A 19,732-nucleotide genomic window follows, 5' to 3' on the forward strand; every position below is an offset into this window, starting at 1 on the left:
GTTACTTCTTCCAAAAGGTACACAGACAGAGCTCTGTGATCAGCAGCCTGAAGGAAGAGGATGGCTCAGTAACGTCTTCGCAGTCCGACATACTAAGGATCAGCAAATCCTTTTATGCTGGGCTGTAGGACACGAAGCCCACAGACAACAGAGCCTCCCAGTCCTTCCTGTCATCTGTCACAGAGGTCTTAGATGACAGCACGAGGGAGAGACTGGACAAGCCGCTAACTCTGGACGAGCTGACAAAGGCCGTCGAGTCCTTTGAGACGAGTAAAACTCCCGGAAGCGATGGCTTACCGGTTGAGTTGTACTCAGCCCTGTGGGACTGGGTCGGCCCGGACCTGCTGGAAGTATTCGAGAGTATGCTCCTGGCCGGCAGCATGTCAGAATCCATGATGAAAGGCATCATCACCCTCATCTACAAGCCGAAGGGGGAGAGGGCAGAAATCAGAAATTGGCAGCCCATCTCACTGCTTAATGTTGACTACAAGATTCTGTCCAAAGTCATAGCCAGTTGAGGCAAGTCTGCTCTGGAGTTGGTGATCCACCGCGATCAGACCTGTACTGTACCCGGCAGGAAAATCTCCGATAGCCTCGCGCTACTCAGGGATACGATCGCCTACGTGCAGGACAGGAGGGTGAACACCTGCCTCATCAGCCTGGACCAGGAGAAGGCTTTTGACAGGATATCGTACACCTACATGATGGACGTGCTTTCCAAAATGGGGTTTGGGGAGGGAATCTGCAATTGGATCAAACTGCTCTACACAAACATCAGTAGCGCAGTCTCAATCAATGGGTGGGAATCGGAAAGTTTCCCGATCCAATCTGGAGTAAGACAGGGCTGTCCTCTCTCCCCGGTCTTGTTTGTTTGCTGTATTGAACCCTTTGCTGAGTCTATTAGGAAGGATGTGAGCATAAGAGGGGTGACAATCCCAGGCAGCGGAGGCACTCAGGTGAAAACCTCCCTGTATATGGATGACGTCACAGTCTTCTGTTCAGATCCGCTGTCCATTCGCAGACTGATGAGCATCTGCGACCAGTTCGAACTGGCCTCGGGAGTCAAAGTTAACCATGGCAAGAGCGAGGCCATGTTCTTTGGGAACTGGGCTGACCGATCCTTTGTCCCCTTCACCGTCAGGTCAGACAACCTGAAGGTGCTGGGGATATGGTTCGGAAGGGCCGGGGCGTGTACCAAAACCTGGAATGAGCGAGTAGCCAAGGTACAACACAAGTTGAGCATGTGGGGGCAGCGATATCTCTCCATTGTGGGTAAGAACCTGGTCATCAGGTGCGAGGCGCTCACGTTGTTGCTGTACGTGGCACAGATCTGGCCCATACCCCACTCCTACGCTGTGGCGGTCACCCGTGCCATTTTCCGCTTCATCTGGGGATCTAAAATGGACCGGGTCCGGAGGGACACGATGTTCAAACCTCTGGATAAGGGCGGGAAAAATGTACCCAACCTCACCCTCATCCTGGTGACCACCTTCATGTGCGGCTGCATCAAGCTGTGTGTAGACCTCCAGTACGCAAACTCCAAGTGTCACTGCATGCTGAGGTTCTATCTGTCCCCGGTGTTGCAAAGGATGGGCCTGGTCACATTGCTGCGGAACGCTCCATGCAGTTGGGCCGTGCCGTACCACCTATCCTTTGTGGAGCAGTTTCTGCAGAAAAACACCTTTGACCACCGATCCATCAGGCAGTGGACTGCACGGAATGTCCTCAAGGCCTTACGGGAAAAGGAGACGGTGGATCGTGTCGGATGGTTCCCCGAAAAGACCGCCAAAGTCATTTGGTGGAATGCCTTATCACCAGAACTTTCAAACAAGCACCAAGATGTAGCTTGGCTGGTGGTGAGAAGGGCCCTCCCCATCAGATCCTTCCTGCACACCCGAAGTCTCACCCCCTCCGCACAATGCCCCCGCGGTGGCTGTGGTGGGAAAGAGACGGTTGGCCACCTCCTTCTGGAATGTGTCTTTGGAAAGCAGGTCTGGAAAGAAATGCAGCGGTTTTTGTCGAGGTTCATTCCAAGCAGCTCTGTAACACAGGAGTCTGTGCTCTACGGGCTGTTCCCAGGGACGCACACCGACACAAACATCAACTGCTGCTGGAGGACTATCAATTCGGTAAAAGATGCCCTTTGGTCTGCCCGAAACTTGCTGGTCTTCCAGCACAAAGAGTTGTCCATGACCGAATGTTGCAGACTGGCACATTCCAAGGTCCAGGACTACGCGCTGAGAGACGCACTAAAGCTTGGGGCAGCCGCAGCAAAGGCTCAATGGGGAAAGACCACTGTGTAAGGTCCCCCCACCAAGCTGAATGGAGGGGCTGGATCCATGGAAAACCCCTCGAACTGTCTCGGAAAAATTTTCATTTGGTGTGAAATGTAAAAATGTATATGGTATGACAAATGAAATGAAAGGGTTGTGAGGCAACTCATGATTGAATTGAAGGAAACTGATCTCCTTTGCACTGTTTGTATTTTTTGACTTGGTGCTGTTTGAAACTGTTTGGTAATGTATTTTTCTTACATATTTTTATGAATAAAGTATATTTTGGAAATAAAAAAAAAACTTTTTCCAGTTCCAATGAAAGATCACAGACCTGAAGTGTTAACTCTGCTTCTTTCTCCACAGATGCTGCCTGACCTGCTGAGGATTTCCAGCACTTTCTGTTTATATTTCAGATTTCCAGCATCTGCAGTATTTTGCTTTTCTAAAATTGTTAGCTATCAGCTCATTCATTGGAGTGTGAGAGCTGCCATCAAATGTGAGATTGACTCTGTCAACTCAAGTTGATTTATTTATATGCATCCTTTGTTTTTTCCCCTTAATTCTCCAGTACCCTGCTTAAACTTTAATTTCCTGCCCTTCATAAACTAACTTGTATTTACCCCAACCTGAACAAAACTCTGCAAATTTGGCTTGATTGCTCTTTAATGAGCAACAGCGCTGAACAAGCCTTTTTTTGTGAGCTGTATTTTGGAAACACATTTCAGTACGGGACCAAAACTAAATCACAGCAATTAAAGCTGAAAAATCTGTTACTACTTTCTTACTTACTTACTCACATAAACTTTTATTTAACTTTAGCCACCAAATAAAGACTTCTAATCTATTTCTCTCACTCACCTATTTGGTCATATCTACTTTATCATTAATCTTTACCCGCTTCTTATTTTATATAGGCAAAGTCAAGACCAAAGATGGCCTTCAGGTTAATAAAAGCAAAATACTGCAGATGCTGGAAATCTGAAATAAAAACAAGAAATGTTCGAAATACTCAGCAGGTCTGGCAGCATCTGTGGAGCGAGAAGCAGAGTTAACATTTCAGGTCAGTGACCAGAACTGACAAATTTTAGAAATGTAAAACGTTTTAAGCAAGTGAACCGGGCGGTGGGGCAAGAGATAACAAAAGAGAAGGTGTTGATAGGACAAGGTCACAGAAAATAACTGACCAGAAGGTCATGGAACAAAGGCAAATGGTATGTTAATGGTGTGGTGAAAGACAAGGTGTTAGTACAGAGAGGGTGTGAATTGACTGTAAAGCACAAAGCACTCCAAGTACAAACATTAAAAAAATTTTAAAAACGGAAACAGTGGGTAGGCACAGTAGAAACAAACTAAAAAAACTAAAATAAAATAACCAAATTAAAAAGAAAAAGGAAAAAAAGAAAAAATAACTAAACATAAAAAGGGGGGGCCCCTCATGCTCTGAAATTATTGAACTCAATGTTCAGTCCGGCAGGTTGTAGCATGCCTAATCGGTAAATGAGATGCTGTTCCTCGAGCTTGTGTTCAGGTTCAGTTCGATTACAGCACAATTGGACCTGGTCAACATGCTGCCTAACCAGCAATCCTCAAAGGAACCACTGGAGAACACCACCATGAGGGTAAGTTCGTTAATAAATACTAAGCTGAATGTGGTATGAGAAGGTGTGATTCTATCAGCTCCACTGAAGTGCCGAAGACTATTGCTGCCTCCCCCTAGGCTCTCTCCCACCATCTCATTCTGATCACCAGCCTCCTTCCCAATCACTTTCCCCCTTCCTGAGACCCTTCCTCCTGCTTCTCAAGTCGTGCCTGGGAGTTACTGCCAGCAATGCAATGGCCCAAAATCCAATGCCGATTCAGCGGCAGGCTGCTGGTGATGCCCAGAATGCTTCCGTAACTCACCATTCTAATTTAAATGAGGCCCGAGGAACCCTCGATTCTGGGTCTCAGGCCTATCCATTCCAATGTAGGGACTGTTCTCTATGCCCAGTTCTCCCTGGCAGGCTGGCCTGAACCAATTTCTATGGCAAGATTTTAATCTTTTGAAGATTTTCTTTGACAACACCCCCCACCAAACCCACGACCTCTACTGTCTATAAGGACAAGGGCACCAGGTGCATGGGAACATCACCTGCAAGTTCCTCTCCAAGTCACTCACCATTCTTACTTGGAAATATATCGCTATTCCTTCATTGTCGCAGGGTCAAAATCCTGGAACTTGATCCCTAACAGCACTGTGAGAGTACCTTTATCACATGGACTATAGTGGTTTAAGAAGGTGGCTCACCACCACCTTCCTAAGAGCAATTAGGGTTGGGTAATATATTCTAGCCCAGCCAGCGAGACCAACATCTCATAAAGGAATAGAAAAAAAATATATTCAACATATATTTATCTAACTTTTTTTTTTCTACTGTTGATGGTGTTCTGGTAAAACAAGAGAAACATTTCAGAAAATACCAGGCACTAAGTGAAAAAGTAGCACAAAAACAATTCTTTTGAAATTCACAAAAATGTGACGTAGAGAATCAATAGTTTGCTGAATCTCTCAATTACCAGACAAAATTGGGAATAATTTTAACGTCTGGAAATTTATTGGATGAAACTTGAAAAGCTTGAGAATGAAGTACCTTAAGAGTCATATACAAGTTGGACATTGCCATTTTAAAGGGAACATTTGATGTTGTCCCATTGAGAATCCAATTCTGTATATGCTGAGGGATCACATAACACACTGGGAAAGCCACTGGAGATGCTTTGTGATGCATTGAAAAAGATTTGCTTCCCTGTGCAAATATCATGTTTGTTTTATTACTACAAGAAACTTTTATAAGAATATAAGAAATAGGATCATTTCCTTTAGGAGATGTTGGTCTCACTGGCTGGGCCAACATTTATTGCTGCGATTCAATGAGATTATGGCTGATCTTCTACTTCAACATCATTTTCCTGCACTATTCCTGTATCCCTTGATATTTTTAATATGTAGAAATCTATCAATCTCAGTCTTGAACATACTCAATGACTGATCCTCCCTCTAGGGCAGAGAATTCCAAAGATTCACCACCCTCTGACTGAAGAATTTCCTCCTCATCTCAGTCCTAAATGGCCTGCCCCTTATTCTGACACTGTGTCCCCTGGTTCTAGACTCCCAGTCAGGGGAAACATCCTTCCTGCATCTACCCGGTTGAGTCCTGTAAGAATTTTGTATGTTTGAATGAGATCACCTCTCATTCTACTAAAATCCAGAGAATAAAAGCCCAGTTACTTACTCTTTCCACAGAGGACAATCCCTCCATCCCAGGAATTAGTTTGGTGAACCTTCATTGTATTCCCTCTATGGCTATTATATATTTCCTTAAGTAAGGAGACCAAAACTGCACACAGGTGCGGTCTCACCAAGACTCTACATAATTGCAGTAAGACATCCTTACTCCTATATTCAAATCCTCTTGTAATAAAGGCCAACCTACCATTTGCCTTCTTAATTGCATGCTGTACCTGTATGTTAGGACACCCAAGTCCCTTTGAAGTTCAACATTTCTCAGCCTCTCACCATTTAAGAAATGCTCTGTATTTCTGTTTTTCCTACCAAAATGGATAACCTCACATTTCTCCACATTGTATTCCATATGCCAAATCTTTGCCGACTCGCTTAGCCTCTCCAAATCCCCTTGAAGTGTCTTTGCATTCTCCTCATAACTCACACTTCCACCTAGTTTTGTGGCACCTGCAAACTTGGAAGTATTACATTTAATCCCCACATCCAAATCATTGATATAGATTGTGAATAGCTGGGGCCCAAGCACTGATCTTTGTGGTACCCCACTAGTCACAGCCTGCCAATCCGAAAATGACCCATTTACTTCTACTCTCTGTTTTCTATCCATTAACCAGTTCTCAATCTGTGTCAATATCTTCCCACACTTCCATATGCTCAAATTTTGTTTACTAACCTCCTGTGTGGGATCTTATCAAAAGTTTTCTGAAAATCTAAATATACCACATCCACAGGTTCCCCTTATCTATTATAGTTACAATCATGGAATAAATCTGTATGTTTAGCATTGATGGCATTGAGTGGAAGAAATTCAGCACAGGATTTACCTTCTGTTTTCCCACAGCAATGTTATTAACAGGCATAATAATAGATGTGAGGTTATTCATGCTGGGGGTCATGTTAGAGTGTAGCCAGAGGCAGTACTCCTCTTCCACCCAAGTTAGAGAAGCAATAGCTGGCAGGATATTTAAATGTTAATTAAAATGGAAACAAGATTTCTAAAACAGTTACAAAGTAATAAAAGCAAAATACTGCGAATGCTGGAAATCTGAAATAAAAACAGCAGAGTCAGTTCCGATGCAAAACATCAAGTCTGTTTCTCTCTTCACAGATGCTGCCAGATCTGTTGAGTATTTCCAGCACTTTCTGTTTTTATTACAAAGTAATAAAGATGGTTTCCTGTATTTCTTGCCCCTCCTCCTTGGCTCAGTCAGCATGAAATGCAAATTTTTTATCAGTTAAGTCTGATTTCATACCAGGAAATCAAACACCCAGATTATTTTGGAGCCAGCCATCTCACCGTGTGCCCTGTTTGTTAAACTTTTTCTTGAACATTTATGTTTTCCAAAGAAATTCTCACAATGTTCCTGGAAGTGTGAACTGATAATGGCACAGCAAAAGCAACAGGATATCCGTGCCCTTGGGGAACACCGGGACAAACAGTCTATCTCCCTAACCAATGAGATTAAAGAATTGAAAAATGGATTGAGAAGGAGAGCAAATTAGAGTAGGTGAATTCAATGTCAACTCAGGTACAAAAAGAAAAATAAGGAGATGGAAAAAAAGATTGGACTAAGAAAGAGAGAGAAAAAAGACAGAAAGGAAAACTAAGAATTAAAAAAAAAATTTAAAATATGGCATTGTAAAAATCTCCATCAACAATTCACAATCTGAACGAGTGTGACTCTACATTTACAACTGATCACTTTCTTGGCAAGTGAGGTTGATTGGCAGTCAGTTACAATTGTCACATTGCTAAAAGAGTAATTACGTTGTTAATTACTAGCCTTAATTTTCTGTAGCACGCTCAATGTGCAATAAATGTGCAAATACAGCGACTTCATGAAAATCAAAGGAAGGTTAAAGGTGAAATGCTGTTATTAACAAAGCTAACAGCGGAGTGGCACAAGTTGCCAGCAATTCTTGGCAATTCACAATTCATGGGGTAACTTCTTCATCACGAGTTGATGGCTGATTTACATGTTAATAACAGCGTGCATCATTCAGACACAATGGGCTGGATTTTACCAGCCCCCTGGAGATGAGCTGGGAGGCAGGAGACCTCAGAAAATGGCCAGAAATTGACTGGAGGTGGGCAGCCAATTAAACCAATTAATTAGCCAATTATCGGCAACTTCCCAACCCTGCCGGTCTTTTACCAGCGTCGGGAGTGGCGGTTGCTGAGTGGGAAGACTGCCAGGTAAATCCTGGCAGCCTCCCAGCGGGATCCCGAGATGGGGGTGGGGGGGGTGGGGGGTGCCCTCCTTTATGGCCACTCCATGGTAAACAGAGGGGCCCCTCAGAGCCACTACTGGAGGTTGCATCCCACCGATCACCGGAGCCTGTGTCTAGCCTCGGCTCGGTTAACAAAAACTTACCTTGCCTTTGAGGGCTCTTCAGCATGGGGGCAATCCCTTCTTCCTGCAGCCTCAGCAGCAGCCATCTGTACTGGTGGTGCTGTCGAGGTTGCCAAGCTGTCGGTCCTCTGATTGGGTCAGCAGCTCTGGGAGGCGGGCAGAGTGGCGGTGGGCAGCCTGTTAATTGGCTGCTGCTGGTAAAATGCCTCCCAAGGTCCTGCTGCCCATACGCGTGGGGGTGGACCCGCTTTACAACTTACCTTTTCGAAAAATTCAGCCCAATATTTTTTCAGAAATGTCTGGGCTGAAAGAATTTAGAGTTTACCTTATTTAATCCTATTAAAATCTATAAATAGTAACAAGATTGCCTCAGCATTTATTTGTTCATGAAAATGTCACAGAATTTGTCAAAAAAACCAGAAAGCTATAAATATCTCCAAGGGTTTTTATAAATGTACTCTTTTATCGGTATGTTCTCTGTGACCTATCAAACATAAAATAAGAAACAGGATGGTGTGCAGCCAATGTGACTCATGTCACCACTCTCTCCAAGCTATGTATGACTGTAATTATAACAAATTGGCAGTATCCCAAAACTCTGTGGCCACACCCAGTAGTGAATGTGGCTACATGCATCTGTTGCTTAGAATCTGCCAGCTTCTCAGCTGGTGTAAATATAGCGAATGCAATACAAGAAACAAATAGGAATGAAACAGGATCTATTTTAAATACACTGTTTAATTAATCTAAGCCATAATTTCATGACAAGATCACTGAATGATGAAGTGCTGCCATTATAAAGAGCACTGCCATACTATTCTAACTCTGGGAACTCTTTCAATCGTATGTTCTGCCAAAATTTGTATTATTTTACTTCTTTCCCTCTTCCAGTAAACAGGTACAATTAGCAGTCATAAATGAAGGCCTCGATCTTTTTACTGGGGGAAAGCAACCGTGCACGCAAAATGCCGGCGAGGCTACAAAATCACCCTTAATCGGGGCCTTAAAAATGTAAATTGGCTGCCTGCCTCCGTGGAGCAGGCAGCCAATCCGCTACCTAGCCAACCCTGGGAATGTCCCACAACAGCGGGAATGCGTTGGGGAGCCCTCCCAACGCGGCTTCGCCCTATATTGCCGCACCCACCGTCTCCAAGCCCGCCACCACGGGGCCAAGAGAATTCAGCCCATGGCGTTGAAACAGAAGCAGATTGCTTAAACTTACACTGGTCTCTTCTGGCCAATCAGCTCCTTCCACTGTGATTCTGCTGCTAGGCTACAAACTGGGCTGGATATTAAGAGCCCGCCATCGATCTCGGTGGCGAGCTCAAAAAATGGCAGCCCACTCATGCAGGCCGCACACTGAAGAATCGCCACAATTTCCCCCACAGTGGCTCATTTATATAGCAGGGACAGCACCCCCCCCCCCCCCACCCCACAAACCCGCAATCATGTGGAGGGGGTGGGCTGTCTATTCTGGCAATGGCGTCAGCTGCCTGTGCGCAGGCGCTGGTGCCATTTTTAAAGGGAAGCCAGTTCTGCCAGATCATTTTAACTTTTAAAGAAGAATGCCCCCAAAGTTTATCCAATAAATTTTAAACACTCCTTTCCCGCCCTCCAAAACAATTACATTAATTATTTGCCCTTTCCCCCACCAAAAACACTTACCTTTTAAATGTGACCTTCTCCACACCCCCACCCCAGACTGCACAAAGTTTAGAGTTCACCCCTTAAACCATCTCCTACATTATGTTTATTCGATCCCGTCCTCCCCCTCCAGCACTAAAAATCTTCGCTCCTCCCCTTCATAACCAGTGTCACATCACCGTTCCCCGGATGTGGATTTGAAGGCGCGGGAGTGCCGGTCATCGCGCCAAAGATCGAGGTGGGCCCTCAAGATCGCAGGTAAGTCCATTTAAATTTATGCATTTAATTAATTTAAATATTTCAATCTGGGTCCCGTTGTTCAGCGGGGGAGGGGGTGGGGTGGGGGTGGGCCACCATGCAGCCTCGCTGCCGCCGGGAGGATCGGCTGCGCCCTCCTGGCATTGGCCTCCGTGGCGGACCGCTGCCGGCCCCATCTTTCAGCACCCCCTCGCCCGCCATGGAGCCTGACGTCGATGGCTTGGTAAAAAATGTTAATATTATGTTGGTGTAGTGATAATGCCATTAGACCACAATTTCTGAATGTTAAGTAGGCCCCTGCCTGCCTTTTACGAGAGCCTTGACAATGGCCTGATTCACCATCTTAAAAACCGCTGTGACCAGAAAACCAGCTGGTTGGAGCCAGGAGCTAAAGTTTTCTAATTTTAATCCCTTCCACACACCACTGTCACTGGGTGGGGTGGGGTGGGGTGGGGAGGGGGCTTCAAATCCCAGCCGTAAGATTTATCACACTATATTTTTATGTTTACAAAACAAAAAGTCAGACACACCCAAACCCCACAAAACTGAAACAAATCAAAGCATCTTATTGTGCTTGTGGTGATGTCATCACAGAAAGTTGAAGGTTAAAATTAACCTTTCTATCAACGTGAAAGACTAAATTTTGTTTGGATTACCAAGTTGCCAGCTGCTGGCCACTTTCCTTGATAGCCAAGTAGTAACTTCAGCATACTAACAGCTAACAAATATTGCTGCTGGTACATTTTAATCAAAATGAAGGATATTTGGTTTAGTTGTTCTGGTTAAACTTAAATTAGTTCTGTATTGAAGCAGTTTTTGCATTTTGCTTGTATGAGTGTGACAAGGCTTAATGGTGCTGAATTTCCACGGGCAGTAATCCTGACACTTGTGTCGCGATCGTCCCCAGTAACGACATCCAGTGCTGATCCCAGTAGAGTATGGAATGTCAATGTGAGGGTATCCCATTGCACGTGGTCATGACATAACAGATGCATCCCAAGTGCTCACCAGCCCACATAACCTGGAATCTCCAGTGCCCGTTACTGTCTGGTGGGGGTGCCCAGCACTGCCCCTCTACCGCCCAAAGAAATTATTTTTCCACCTCTTCAGCTCCCAGCAGGCCATTTCAAATGAGGTGCCCTCCCACTGACCCTACTTTGCTGAGAAGCATTGCTGAGCTGAGAAAATTTTCTTTTTTTAAAAATATGTCCTTCTTGTGGGACCTATTTTGAGACAGGGGACCATATTTGGAGGCAGGCGGAGGTTTGCCCCCAGGAAATGCTTCCCAAGAAACTCCAAGTGAACTCCTGAATTCCAGGGCTTTCCATTGTACTCTTGTCAGAGTTACTGTGAAACTACACCAGGAGGCCCAAGCGGGTTCTGAGCCAATATAATAATTTTAATAAGGCAGGGCTGTTATAAACTCAGGCAAAATCCAAAGGTTAACAATGAATTACATCTATAAACTGTGAACTTTATTGTGAGCCAATCCTAAATTATAAACATTATTGTTAGCAGCATTGTTTATTAAACGTATAATCTTTTTTTAAGTCTCCTCAAGAAAGTCCAACAACTTGGCTTTGAATCTACTGTAGACAGATGGCTTTTACAGTTACCTTTACAAGTGTTGTGCCAATGCTAAGCTTCACACCAATGCTAAGGTTGTAAGTCCTACTTTTGTGAGACTAGCAAAATCTGAGCTAATAATGGCTCGCTGGACAAAGCCAGCTCTCATCACACTGAAGTAATGATGCCCAATTTTCTGAGGTCAGTTAATTTTAACAATTACTATAAGCTCCCAGCAGAGTTTTAGCCTGACACTGGCAGCTAGCCTGATGGAGAATTCTCAAAATCTGGCCAGGATCAAATTCAAGGGGATGTGCACACTTCATGACCTGCCTCCCAATCATTGAAGCTTCACAAGCCATCAGTCGAGCCTTGGAAAATGAACCATGCAGTGTAATTCTGGAGTCAGGGTAGATCAGACTGGAACACAGTAGTGTAATACTACCTGGAGAAAGAGTTCTTACAATTGAACTTCTTCAAGTCAGTGCAAAGTGAAATTGTTTTACAGTGGCACTACAGTTGTAAATGCAGTCTAACAATCCTTGTTACAAACTTCAGGTGTGGTGTAGATATTTTCTCGGGTTAGCGTCAGTGGTTTCTGCTTTGTCCCTCACAATCAGCTACCTAATCCCTGGATGGCTGAAAGCAAAACATGGCAGTTGGTTGGGGGTTGCTGGGAGTTGGATATAACAATAAGGCACCCCTCATTCGATGAGCTGGACATTGGCTGGGATTTTATTCTGGTGACGGGAGTCTCGACACTCGGAAAAAGCGATACCGAGATCCCTGTGTCGCCTCTTCTCCGGAAGGCCCGCCAAATCTAGTGCCAATCAGGCACTTAAGTGGACACTAGTGAGCCTTCCACTGGATCAAGGACCCTGTCGCCGGATGGCCCGCCCTTGGAGAGCTGCTGGCCAAACAGAGGCCAGGAGCGGCAGCGCCACTGCGAACCGGTGGCTGCTGCTGGAGGAGCACCTGCCGGAGGCTAAGGAGCGTTGCTGGACCTAGGCCTCAAGTAGGTCAGGGCGGGAGGAGTCTCGTGGGGTGGGGGTCATGGGGGAAGGTGTGTAGTGGGGTTGGTAGCAAGGGCGGGGGGCTCTCAGAAGCCCCCCCCTCCCCCATCCCGATGCCATCTCTTTTTCAGGCACCAAGTGTCTCGAGACCCCTCCAGAGCCAGGAAGCAGTCCGCACGGTTTCTCGAGCCATGCTTCCTGTGTGGCGCCCTCCGCATGGCCAATTGCGGCTGCAACAGGAAGAGGCCCTTAATTGGGGATTAATTGCCCAGTTAAGATCCTCAATGGTGGCGGGGCAGCAGGCTGTTCACAGGCTTCCCTGCCCCGGACTAAATTTTGGCGGAGGCGGATGGTGGCAGGAACACCCCCGCCACCATTCCACCTGATTATATGTTCTCCCCATTGTGATCTTTACACATATCCTCACCCGCACTTGTCCAATCATCCAGTAGGTGAAACTGATGAACGCTCTGGTGAGATGACGTCAATGTAAACTGATTTATTCTACAGAATTCAGGATTCAGAACAGGATAGTAATTTCGGACTTTTTAAATTTCTTCCATAGTGCTTCAAATAACATATAATGCCAGAAAGCACACTATTTTATCCTGGTTAGCAGACAGGATACTCACCTTTGTTTTATTTTCCTGCTCATTAGCCCCCATTTTAATCTGACTGGTTAACACTTTAATTTCAAGTCTAGGCCTAAGCTGCATCTTGCAGCTTTTGTTAGAATTGACCTTGAACATACATCTCTTTGATCTATTTGAGGCCTTCCAGGACTCCATCCTTGGCCAAGGCCTAGCCAGAAGAGCGAAAATTAATCCATCTCTCACCCCACCACTCCATCCTACCCCTGACACACCCAGATGTGAGTTCCTAGACACATAACTCCTGTTGTTTTCAGAAAGAATATTGTTAATACTGTTATCTAGACCTAATAATGTTGGAATGCACTACCTGAAAGGGTGGTGGAAACGGATTCAGCAGTAACTTTTAAAAGGGAATTAGATATAGACTTGCAAAGGAAAATTTGCAGATTTGACAGGGAAAGAGTAGGGGATTGGGACAAATTGGAAAGATTTATCGAAGAGCCAGTGTGGGCCCAATGGATCAAATGGCCTCCATAATATTCTATGATGAGATAGGTGGCACAGATGATTCAGTGGTTACTTCCATTGTTCCAAATTGCCAAGAATAACAGCTTAAAGGTTGGTTTGAATAGATTTATTACATATCTCTTTTTCTCTTCAGCCCGTGCTGCAAGCTTGATTTTAACCCTTCTTAAGTTATTTACTATAAATCCCACTCAAATCCTTTTCAACGAATTTATTGCCTATCCCTTGAGAAGGTGGTGGTAGGACACCTTCTTGTACACAACTGAATGGCTTGCGAGGCCATTTCAGAGTTTTCAGTCAACCACATTTGCTGTGGGTCTGGAGTCACATATAGGCCAGACCAGGTAAGGACAACAGATTGCCTTCCCTAAGGGTCACTGTGAACCAGATGGGTTTCTATAACAATCCTGCAGTTTCATGGTCACCATAACTGATACTAATTTTTTATTTAATTAATTGAAATTAAATCCCTTAGCTACCGTGGTGGGATTTGAACTCATGTCATGGGATTATTTGTCTAGTCTTGCTAGATTATTGGTCTAGTAATATAATCACTGTAAGCTTGAATTAGGCTTGTTCCAATTCCCGGACGTCACCACCTCGGGACCCACTTGCTGTGTATCAAGGGCTAAAGATTTAATTTTGTCCTTCATCTTACTTGAAAGTGGCCTTTGCTAAGTTGGTCATATAAACTGTTACCCTTTTCTCCTATATGCTTTGCCAGATTTTAGGATACAGTTATTCTGCCACTTTTTAGCTGCTGAGAAACGGATTCTGGAAAGCATCGACATGAAAATGGCAGGAATTAGGACCTGACCTAACCCTTGAATGGACTAAAGCCAATCTATTCAAGACTCCTGCCAAAAGGCTATTTACAGTAGTTTGAATCTGACTGCATGTAATATTATTTCACCCTGGTTGAAGATACATTTTGAAAGTTCCCAAATAGATCACTGGGCCTCCTGGGAAATGCAAAAATTTGCTCTTCAAGAATTTTAATGTTCGTAGTGGTCTGTCACTCCCAGTCACTTCCCTAACAGACACGGAGTTCCAACTACGAAATGATGGTGATTCTTTGTCATCGACCTAAGTGCAACTTGCAATGATGTACGGTCAGCAGTTTAACTTTGGTCTGCTGACAGCACATGACACTCCACAGATATTGGTTTGGGAGCAGTAGCTGTGCAGTCTTGCAGTTAAAATAAAATCATATGTGAGGTTTGGATGTAATTTGAGCCACTTAAAGAGGAACTTTAATGTTGGGCTAAGTGCTCTGTAATATTGGCCAACTGTGTGCTTGTAATCTGTATGGTCTGTTCTTAGTCTGTTTACTTCTTTAATTTACAGATCCTAAAAATTAATTGCAAGAATATAACAAAGAGTATTAAGGACAGAGAGCAAGAAGAAAAATAGTTTGGGTATATGCCTGTTCACTGATTATAAATACTCTTCCTAATGCTGCGAATGGACACACTCAAAGTAGTCACTTTGTCCTCTGCCATATAGAGGCATCCATTCTGAAATGAAAGGACACAGAGCTCACCTGCAGGTTCTTGTAAAAATAAATACTAAAAAAATAAGGAAAATCAAAATTGCATGCCAGACTTCATTTGTTTTAATATTGCTTACAATGTTAGAAGCAATCTATGATATTCCCCAGTGAAGTTAAATAAATCTTAGTATGAATGCTTATTAACTTACATGGTAACAAGCTTTTTGCATACCTCCCTGGCACAATTGTAAACAGAAAACAGTCAAAATACTTGAGTTTCATATATTGAAAAGAATAAAATCTGGAATGTGTTCCAAGGCAGTAGCACTTAACAGAGTTGGGATAATGATTAGCCCCTCAATAGGCAGACTGTTTCATCCAAGCAATTATAAATACAGCCATTAATCATTTTAAAGCCATTAAACGTCTGCTGACTGAATTTAAATGAAAAAGACAAAGCAAAACAAGATCTTATTTTCTAGATGAAAAGAGATCAAATTAATGCACGATAGTTAACTATTAATTTTATAAAGTCACACAGTAAAACAGATGTGGTACAGGGAGATTTATCAGATTGAGGTTAATCTTGTAGCCTTCACTGAGTACTCTCTATGTTATGACTGTTGTATAATCATTAGATAAGCATGTTATTTTGTTGAAATGACCATTTGAATTTAATTTACTAAAGCAAATTCCAAAGAAAACTGTTTTAATTGCTGACAAACGTAGGTTATTAAAGCCATTGATGTTTAAAATATAAAGCTTAAATTCCTTCCTTTCATTTATATTATTCCCTCAGTCAAATGAACCGTTCCATTGGGTGCTGAGCTTGAACACCACAAACTGAACAGATTGCTTGGAGGATCATGATCAACAATCAGGCTGCACATTGTTCAATGTAGAATTTATGTTACCTGAATTGGATTTATAGCACACAGGCTTAATGGATGTATGTTTCTGAATTAGTTTTGATAAGAATATAATACTTTGAGTACTTAGAGCATATCTAAAACTAAAGCTATAACTGACCAAGGTTTTAGATTTTTTTATGTCAACTGTAGGTAATCCAGTTCATATATTATACTTTAATGAAAAACATTGTAACCTCAAAAAAGAAAGAAAGATTTGCATGTATGTAATGCTTTTCATGACCACTGGACGTTTCAAAGCGCTTTACAGCCAATGACGTACTTTTGAAGTATAGCCACTGTTGTTAGGTAGGAAACGAAGTATACAAAGATATCAGAGCATGACAGCCCCCCATTTTACTTTCATTTTTAGTTATTTTTTCTTCCTTTTTTTACATTCTTTTTTACATTTTTTTCTGCATTTATTTCATTTCATCTTAGTTTGTTCAGTTTGCTTACCCACTGTTTTTTTTCAGGTTTGCACTTGCTGCTGTTCAATATTCAGTGTATTAACACCTAATCTGTACTAATGCTTTGTCTTTCAACACACCATTAACATATTGTTTGCCTTTGCTCCATGACCTTTTGGTCAGCTATGTGGCCTTGTCCAATCTGCACCTTCTCCTTTGTTATCTCTTGCCCCACCCCCACCTCACTTGCTTATAATCTGTGACTTTTCTAATATTTGTTAGTTCCGAAGAAGGGTCACTGACCCAAAACATTAACTCTGCTTCTCTTTTCACAGATGCTGCCAGACCTGCTGAGTGATTCCAGCATTTCTTGTTTTTATTTCAGATTTCAGCATCCGCAGTATTTTGCTTTTATTATACAAAGATATCAATAGTTCCTGTATGCTGAATAAACTCAGAGTACATTTTTGCCACCAAAACATCATTGCCCACAGTTAGGAGCTGTTGGAGCTATTATTAACCATGCTATTATTGTATAAAAAGCTTTTATAAATATTTCTAAATTGCCAATAAATATAAATTAACACAGTAAATTGAACAATAATGGGTTTGAGTTATCCATAAAAATATTGCTAATTTTACTTAAATTACCAATCTGTTAGCAGCACTTTCTTCCATTCAGGAGTTCACATAAAATAATATACTGCAGTGAACCAATACCATTATTTTTAAATTGTCAGCAAACCTGCCTTTTTAATTCATAAGTTATCAATACATTTTAATTAGGTGCAAGCTGGGCTGAAAACTGTTTAAGAACCACTGATGCTGAAAAAAGCAGACCTTCCTTATAAACATCAGCATAAAATCTACCACACCATCTTCAGTTAATTATGATTGGCTAAGGAACTGTGGTCTGGGCAAAGTAAATGTGAACGCTGTTCCTGGAAACATCTGCAGCTCGCAAGACTCTTAGCCACTGACTTCTTCTGCTGCACTTGAATGTGCCTTTGCAAAGCAGGTGTGGAAAGAGATGCAGTGGTTTTTGTCAAGGTTCATCCCAAGCAGCTCTGTAACACAGGATTCTGTACCCCAAGGGCTGTTCCCAGGGATGCACACTGAGATAAATATCAACTGTTGCTGGAGGACCATCAACTCGGTGAAGGGCGCGTTTTGGTCTGCCCGCCCCTAGCCAATCAAGTCAGCAAAGGATCAACATTGCTAAGGCAACAAGCCCCAGGGACTGTGAGCCAAAGTGCATTTTTGGTTACTCGGCAACAACCATTCAGAGACCAAGGACACGAGATACAATGTTGCCGATTGCCTTTTGAAAAACTGGCTAACTGGTTTGTTGAGACACAGACACAGACAGCTGGACCAGCATGAATGGAACAAAGATCTATGATAATTTAAACTGAAGGAAGATGAATTTTAGACTGATCACTTTTTCACCCCTCAAAATCCAAAAGCCAAATTGATTCATTGAAAAGTGGTTGTGAGTTGTTGATCTGCTGAGGTCATCGGTGGATGAAAGAGGAGTTGAAAATTCGGATGTTGGACATTTTTCTTCCCTCATCGGACCCTGAAAGACTGCGAGTGGACTTTAATCAGAACATTGTTCATTGGGAAGTGTAAATCTGAAAGGACACTTTTTTTTAATGTTGTTTATATCTTAGTAGTGTTTAAGAGTTTAGTTTTTCTAATAAACAATTAATTTGTTGATCTAAAGATACCTGGTTTGGTTTGCCTCATTTGGGGGTTAATAGATGGTTCAATTCGGCTGTGAATTTCTTTAATTTGGAAAGTTTAAAGTGATATGTTAGGTGATCTGTGAAGGGACAGGACTGAATTGACAGTGCGTTGCTCTCACTGCAGTCAGAATATATTTTGATTGAGGGCTTTGTCTTAAGCAGTCGGTCATAACATATTAAATCATATAAACTGCCTGAAGATTGTGTTGTTTTGAAGCAGCGACATACTTGAAAAACTCAATGACCATCAATCTGTATCTATATAACTATATTGTATCGTTAAAAGCTTTGCAGCTAGCACACACTTACTTCCTGTCTGATGATTTTGTCATGCCTGGCAGCCACACCTGGCTGTAATGTCAAGAATTAATTTTCATTGGTCATTTATACAGCTTTCTGTACTTACCATAATTCTTATGTTTCACTTCTCCAGAAGCTACACGGTGCTGTGACAGTATACTCCATAATATCATCCATTTTACTTTAACTAGTGAGCCCATGGTCACATTCCAGCATGTGCAGTATTTCACACTTACTTGTTCAGATGCCTGCTCCACTGAGACGCCCAGCCTCAAAGCCCGTTTGATGACATTGCCTAGACCTCTCCAGTCTTGGACAAATTCTCGGATGCCATTCCTTCAGGATCCACTTCCCACTGCTGCTCAGCCATCAGCTTCCGGACTTAAATGGGGATTGGCCCTTGAATGACTCTCTCCAATGGGTGCTATGGAGCGATGGCCCACTAGTTTCAAAGTAAGGTCTTCCAGGCAGCTCTGCAGCTGGTGATTGGGTGCACCGCCACTACTACTTGCGAATCTTTCCCTTCAGGTTATGATTTTCTCTACAACAACCAAGAGATTGGGGGTGCTGACTATTTTCATGAGCTGTGCCATCACTATGCAATTCATCACTGTGCCTCTGCAGAGTTCAAAAACATAGGCCAGAAATTGTAGTTGAGTCAGTCTGTCAGTAGAAGACTGGCAGAGCAGATCCTAAAGCCACCCAAACACATGTTCCAAATTATGGGGACAGGGTCATTAAGGGTAAGGATCTTAATAAATATTTTGCACCTGTCTTCACAAAAGACAGCCGATGATGACATCGTAGTTAATGAGGAAGAGTGTGAAATATTGAATGGGATAAACATTGTAACAGCAAGTACTAAAAGGCTTGATGTCTTTGAAAGTAGATAAATCGCCAGGCCCAGATGAAATATATCCCAGGTTGATAAAATAAACAAAGGAGGAAATTGCAGAGGCTCTGACTGTCATATTTCAATCCTCCCTGACTACAGGAGTGGTTCCAGAGGATTGGAGGATTGCCAACATTGTACCATTGTTTAAAAAGGTAGGAAAGGATAATCCAAGTAATTATAGGCCAGTTAGCTTAACTTCGGTAGAGGGCAAATTATTGGAATCAATTCTGAGGGACAGAGCAAACCTTCATTTAGAAAGGACTAGATTAATCAAGGAAAATCAGAATGGATTTGTTAAGGGAAGGTCATGTCTGACTAACTTGATTGAATTTTTTGAGGAGGTGGCAAGTTGGGTTGATGAGGCAGTGCAGTGGATGTGGTCTATATGGATTTTGGCAACATTTTTGACAAGATCCCAAGTGGCAGGTGAGTCAATAAAGTACAAGTCCTTGGGGTCCAAGGGAAGA

The sequence above is a fragment of the Heterodontus francisci genome, chromosome 36, assembly GCF_036365525.1.
Source record: "Heterodontus francisci isolate sHetFra1 chromosome 36, sHetFra1.hap1, whole genome shotgun sequence".
Lineage (NCBI taxonomy): Eukaryota > Metazoa > Chordata > Chondrichthyes > Heterodontiformes > Heterodontidae > Heterodontus > Heterodontus francisci.